Here is a 7,209-nt window from a genome sequence, read left to right on the forward strand (position 1 = left end):
TAAATACAACTATGCTACACAGAGATACCATTTCTCATCTATCAGATTTGTAAAATTCAACACCTTGACAATACACAGTATTGGTAAGGCTGTAAAAACCAAAGAACTTTCTTACACTGATAGTGAGAATACAAAATCGTGAACCCTATTGAGATGTATACTGAACTTTAATACTATCACACATGTATTTGTCCTATAACCTGGCATCCCTACTTGGTATTAGAATCTAAAACTATTTTATGTTTATGATAGGACATGTAGAGTTATATACATTATAGGATAGTGTATCTATATTGAAATAATTGTTTATATTTAAAAAATTTATTAAGATAGAAAGCATTTATTAGAACTAAGATTTTTATAGCAAAAGAGGTACAGACATAAAAAAAATTCTACACAATGTATCAGAATTTGAAATTCTATATATAATTCATGATCTTTGGAAATACAATAGAAAATCACAACTTTGCAATCCCCAAATAATCACTGATTTAAGCAAACATCTTCAAAGAACACTAAACTCACCAGATGAAAGGTTGTTAGGAAACAGAATACTCAGAGTCTCAAAGTATCACCCCACAATTTTCTTACTAATTATAAAGGAGACAACATATCTTTATAATGGAGATATATTATAGCCCCTACATTTACCAGATGATTTAGAATCTATGAATCTAGAAGATAAGTTCTTATGGATACCATTTTTCTCTCAGGAGACCAAACATTGTATGAGTCCACTAATATGAAGTATTCAAAATGGGCAAATCCCTAACTATGGGTGGAGGATAAGAGAGCAATGAGTTGGTTGCACTCTGCTCAAAACTCTTCGAAGTAGTAGTATCAACCTCAGCTGTTTATCAGAACTGTTTGAAAATCTGATATCCCAGACTGCCTGGTCCTTTCTACCAGATCGATTAAATCTGAAACTCGGGGATAGAATCTAGAAATCAGTACTTTTCTAAGGCTACCTAAGTAATTATCATGTTCAGCCAAGATTGAAAACCATTATTTCAACAGTACCATATCCTATTCAAAATAAAAACCAAAGCATTAAGGCCTATAAGCCTCACCTTTCTGCTCACCTCATCTCAATACAAACAGACTGCTTCTCCTTCATCTAGCCCCCAGACTCAGCAGACTGACAGAGAGACAGACAGACATAGATATAGACATACACAGAGACCCACACACACAAAGTGCCTTAAACTCAACTGTCATTTTATTTAGTGACCATTAAGGTCCTAATCTGATTTGCCAAGTCCTCTCATTAGTATTTATCAGTATCTAAGAAATGATACAGTTTATTCTTTGCTTCTTTCCTGTTTCCCTACACAGCAATGCAGGTACACCGAGAGCTGGGATTTTTTGTTTTTAATGCTATTCACTGTTGTTTCTAAAATACTTAAAACAGTGGCTGATACATGAAAGGCACTCAAAAACTATTGGCTCATTGAAATATTGAGTAACCCATAATTACTGCATTAAATACTAACAATGGAAGTTTCCAGATAAAAGCTAGCTTTTCCTTCACCAGGTAAGAAATTATTTAGCAGATTAAACTGTCTTATTTAGAAGGAAAAAGGCCCAAATATTTCTTTCTCTTTGAATTTATATTCTTAGTAAAACTCACATTAGGCAAGGAAATAAAATTATTAACCCCCTCCCCCCATTTATCCTTATGCCCTCCTTCTGCTCTAAAGCTAATTAGGCCGTACAAATCACTCATATAGTATACCAAAACACAAAATGACAAAATTTTTTAAAAAGGAACAATCAAATTCTGGTTAGTGAGACCTCCTCAGGTCCACAAAACTTCATATAATTAATGAAATGTTGCATGAGCTATCATGTCGCCCCAGAATTTGACAGAAACAAAGTTGAGGAGGCACCGTCATCCCTCCTTATCCAGAGATTGGTCCTAGAATCCCACAGATAACCAAAACTTTGACACTCCAGTCCCTTATATAAAATGGCAGTATTAGCGCATGACCTCTGTGCATCTTCTCTGCATCGTAACACGCCTATTTGTACAATACTTACACAACATTTCACCCAATGTAAATGCTACATAGCTACTGGACTGCATGGCTAGGAAATAATGACAAGAACAAAGTCTGTAGATGATTAGGATACTTTCCATCTCTGATTGGTGGTATCTGCAGACACAGAGGGCAAGCCGTACAGACATCAAGGGTCAGGTATCAGTGGAGTCAGGCATGGCTCACTCACCTCCCTGCCACACCCACCTTGGGGATCTGGCACCTCCTTACCATCCTCACCTTTTATAGAGGCAACTGTCAAAAGTGAGGGGGAAATCACCTATTCAACTCTTCAGAGAGTCAAGTGAAGAGGAAGGTGTTCACTAACAATGCCTAGAGCCTCCAAGAGAAATCATTCACTGAGATCAAGTGTCATGAAGAAGGGGTGACTGGCATCACATTCTCCAACTCAGTGTCTGCATACACAGTGAACTGTGTGACAGACTCAGTACAAGGACAACCAAGGAGAAACAGCAGTTCACAGGAGAGACACAGACAAGCAGCCTGCACACCATTTGGGATCAAAAGGATAATAATTTTCAAACCTTGAATGGCAAGTAGTAGTACTAAACAAGTGGTTTAGTAGGACTAAACTCAAGTGGTCTTGTCATCACCAAAGAATCTGACTACAGAGAGAAAAAAATCCTCCCCTGACTTACCCTAGAACACTCAAGAATATGCTTGCAGTGTGTTGGCTGGAAAGTTTAGCACAGAAAATTTCACATGCAGGAAATGCTCAGTAGGTGGTCTTCCTACAACTCTAACAAGGGAAGAAGGCCAGTCTAGCTATCAGTGGACATCAATGGCGGGCCAATGTTAATCAAAAGAGGGCTTTAGAAGAACCAGATAAAAAACATTTCCCTTTTTTCATTAATCTTCTCAGTACTCCCAGTCTAATTACATCCCTGAAGGGGAACAAGAAAGAGGTATCCCTAGAGCACGTGATTTAGGCAGAAAGTGGCCAGGCCCTGGGGTCAAGGGGAAAACAAGTTCTACAATCAATATAAAATTAATAGTTTTAGTGGTATTCACTAGACACTATGTTGAAAATGAACTAGATACATCCTGTGGGTGTGGATGGGAGGAAAAACTGAGAGAGTGCAAGGCAAGGGGTAACACTGTGGTGACACTGTCCAAAAAGAAGTGTACTTTTTGCCTGACTTATGTAACTGTAACCCCTTTGTACCCCCCTTTATAATAACGATTTTTAAAAATATTTTTAAAAGCCAGGCGCCAGTGGCTCATGCCTATACTCCTAGCTACTCAGGATGCTGAGATCTGAGGATTGTGATTCAAAGCCAGACCCGGCAGGAACATCCTAGAAACTCTTATCTCCAATAAACCACTCAGAAAACTGGAAGTGGTGCTCTGGCTCAAATGGTAGAGCGCTAGCTAGCCTTGAGCTAAAGAGCTCAGGGACAGCACCCAGGCCCAGAGTTCAAGACCCACGACCAACCAAAAAATATATATTTTTTAAAAGATTAATAGATTACACTGGCTAGATTAGACTGGAGTTCTTCAAAATGATGTAAAAGCTATCTCGATATATTGAGGCTGTATGGAGGAAAGGACAGAAAGAACTTACCAAAGCATTGTTGAAGCAGTGAATGGCAATAATTTAACACTGTCTTATATCATACGTTTGTTCTCATCAAGTCTGGACTGCTCAATGACCTGACCTGAGGACATATGCGTTAACACTGCTTGCAAGGGGAGAAAGCACCTGACATGGAGATGCTCAGGGAGGATTTACTGCACTGGGCAAGAAGCCCTGTTAGAAGCCCGCTGTGATAGCTTCCAATTCTAGTGTTTGTTGAATCCAGAATCTAGAGCTCAATGGCTAAACTAAAAAAAGAAAGGCTCCCTGAAGTGGGAAAACCACAACCTTTTGAAGAATAAAGCTAACAACAGACTGACAAGTCTGGTAAGTTTCACTTGGAAAAAGTATTTTAGTCTAAAACATATTTAATTTTTAAAGGAATATCCTAAATGACTCTTATTTTCTTTTACAAAATTCCACAGAAATTTCAGCTCAATAATGAAAGCCTGATATCCTAGCTACTCAGGAGGCTGAGATCTGAGGATTGAGATTTGAAGACAGCCCAAACAGTAAAGTCTATGAAACTCTTATCTCCAATTAACTATGAAAAAAAAGCTGGAAGTGGAGCTGTGGCTCAAGTAGTGGAGCACTCCTAGCCTTGATTACAAGGCTCAAGGACAACACCTAGGCCCTGAGTTCAAGACCCAGAACATCAAGACCCAGAAACACACACAAACACACACACACACACACACAAACACACACAGCTTGATATAAAATCCCTGAAACACTACCTTCCCAAATCAAAGCTATTCAACCAGTCAGGAGGCTTACTAAAATAAACAGCAAACAAATACTTGCTTGGATCTCATTTAGAAGTTACAAATTCACATACTTTATCACATAGTACCTACAAGGAAAAATATTACTTTGTTAAGTGGTTTAAAATTACTAATTTTAACAGAGTCCTACTGCTTAGCAAATATCAACAGAAAGTTTACCTTTCAAACAAAAGCATGTTTCTAAAACTAATTAAGCATTACAGGCAAGCATCTAAAGCTACCAAAAATATCTGAGTCATGAAGTCCTTTCAGATACCAAGTCAATAACCATCCAAATGCTGTGTACTCACGAATGCTCAGAAAACTTAAAATTCAGTATTTATCTCCTACTGAATCCATTTATGATTGCAGATCTCAAGTGATTTCTTAAATTTTGAAACTTAAAAGTCTTCACACTACCAATGAAGGGTTAAAAGTAACTCCATTTCGAAGCAGTAACCATTCTGCTGTTCATATTAACCCAGAGCCCATCCGAATTAAAATAAACTGCTCAAGTAGGTGAGCACCCATGCTCACAGCAATAAGCTAATGAGAAAGTACTTGGGGCAGTCACTGCTACAGTACTTGAAACTTTCTATATCATTAAAGCAATTATGAAAGTTTTGTCCCATCTGAATAGTTACTACATTCTATGAGAAAGCTATCTTCCTCATTTTTACTAATGCCAGGGTTAAACATTAAGAATAGCTAACATCAAGCAATATGTTGACATCAAAGTCTGACTAAAATTATACTAAAAAAATGATTTTTTAGATTTCACTCTGGGCTTTCCAGTACCACACCATCGAAGTGATAGTCTTATAGTCTTATATGACTAAGAATATTCAGCCTTAGGTAAAAACATTCTTTTTTTTTTTTTGCCTGAACTCTGGGCCTGGGTGCTGTCCCTCAGCTCTCCAGCTCAAGGCTAGGGCTCTACCACTTGTGGCATAGCACCACTTCCAGCTTTTTCTGCTTATGTGGTGCTGAGGAATCGAACCCGGGGCCTCATGCATGCAGGGTAAGCACTCTACCACCAAGCCACTTTCCCAGCCCCTTGGCAAAAATATTCTTAAAATTGCTTTTTAAAAGCTCTATCCAATGTGAGTGTTTTTTTTTTTGGGGGGGGGAGACATCTCGATAAAAATACCAAATGTTTCTACCTTCCCCAAGTATGTTCTAGAAGTTTTCAATAGCATCATATCCCATAATGTGTTAGCCAATACTTAAAGATTGGCCACAATGGCTTTCAAAGAAAAGAACCCAATGCTATTCTTAACATCCTTGAACACTTCTAAAAAGGTCCTTCCGGCTTATGAACTCATGGCAGTTTCCTCACAATTGTATACTTATCCTGTTCCACTGTCTCTCCTGGTCTCTGACAAACGCATTTACACACCATCTCTCTTTCCTATTTTGCTTGCTACATTGCTAAAAATATAAAGGAAAAAGTTACAAACCTAATCTCCTCTCTCCCATAGCAACAATAAAATTACTAATTAGCAAGATAAAGAAAGATGGAAAGCAACATGCTCCCTGTGGTAAAAGTAATCCACTGGTTGCCCATAAAGACAAATTCTCAAACCTACATCTTGATATAAAAGGAAAGAAAAACCTGTCAATGAACACACTGTAGAGTTTACAGCTTCTACTAGATTGGCCTTCAGCCTAAATTCTGCCAAGCTTAACACTGTTGTTGAAACGAACCAATAATCTAAAGTGTAATTTCCTTTGCGATGATTTGGCTAAGATGAGGAATATTTGAACAAAATTATTTGGGGAAGTATTTTTTTCACCACAGGTGAAAAAAAAAAAGTATGAAGAATAAGAAGCAGTTTAGTCAAAATAAAACTTACTAATACTGAAATAGTTCCATGTTCTCCAGATTCCAAAGAAAAAGGTTGACTTTTTTTCCCAAAATTTTTCTCTGACTTACACATCATTCACCCAAATATTGCCGCATTTTTTTCCAATGGTGTTAAACATACAAACCACGCAAGCTGGGTACTTGGGGGAAGTAAAGCAAATTGCTCAGTAGTTCTAAGATAAAAGACAATGGTAAGAACCTTAGAGTGCACGATTTGTTCCAGTCATTAAACACACAGGAAATAAGATTTTCTAGTTAGAAAACCAATTCACAAAGGGCAATGACTTCATTACAGCAAAGAAAACCTTATTAAAACACACAACACTCAATTGTAAAGAAAACGAGTACTGCATGGGCTCGGGAGAGGGAAGAGAAGAACGTGGCACGCACGGCTCGAATACGTGCTCCCGACCGTTCCGAGACGTTCTTGGGGTGTAGCACAGCCAGGACCTCCGTACCCAAAGCGGCAGGTGCAAATGCCGAGACCACTTTCCCCGGAGGGGCTACCCCCGGGCCGTCCACACCAAGCGTCGGGAACGAACCACAGGCCGCCCGGGACGGCCCGCCAGCCTCGCGCCCGGGTCCCGCCGCGTGACCTTGGGCGCGGAGTCGCATCCAACTCGCGCCCCGGCCGTCCGCGCCACGAGGATGCGAGCGGACATCACCCGCACGGCGCGAGGCCCACCTGGACGGGCCCGGGGCGGAAGCGCGCTCACGCTCCAGGAGGGGATGCCCGCGGGCACGCGCCCCGGGGTCGCCGCCGGGAATCCCGGACAGCTGGCCGGCACGTCCACAGCGGCACAGGGAGGGGGAGGGCCGGAGAAAAGAGGAGAAGTGGACGGAGAAAAAGAGGGAAGGAGAAAAGGGGAGGAGAGAGAGGGCGAGAGGAGGAGGGAGGGCGGGCAAGAGAGGAGGGAGGGCGCGCCCGCAGTCCCCGGCGGG

At 40.4% G+C, this 7,209-nt stretch overlaps 1 protein-coding gene across 8 annotated transcripts in view; it reads right to left on the minus strand.

Annotated features, from left to right (window-relative positions):
- Plekha1 (pleckstrin homology domain containing, family A (phosphoinositide binding specific) member 1) overlaps positions 1-6,972 on the minus strand; it is a 48,709-nt gene extending 41,737 nt beyond the window's left edge. For 3 of the 8 annotated variants that reach the window (XM_013021957.1, XM_013021958.1, XM_013021955.1), the window contains exon 1: positions 6,726-6,898. The gene's annotated coding sequence lies outside the window, so the exon portion shown is untranslated. Of the gene's footprint in view, positions 1-6,725; positions 6,900-6,952 lie in introns of those variants that run through there. The other 5 variants (XM_013021954.1, XM_013021952.1, XM_013021953.1 and 2 more) reach the window with 4 other exon arrangements.
- Between the last annotated feature and the right edge of the window lie 237 nt (positions 6,973-7,209).

This window comes from Dipodomys ordii, unplaced genomic scaffold (assembly GCF_000151885.1).
Source record: "Dipodomys ordii isolate 6190 unplaced genomic scaffold, Dord_2.0 Scaffold58, whole genome shotgun sequence".
NCBI classification, from domain to species: domain Eukaryota; kingdom Metazoa; phylum Chordata; class Mammalia; order Rodentia; family Heteromyidae; genus Dipodomys; species Dipodomys ordii.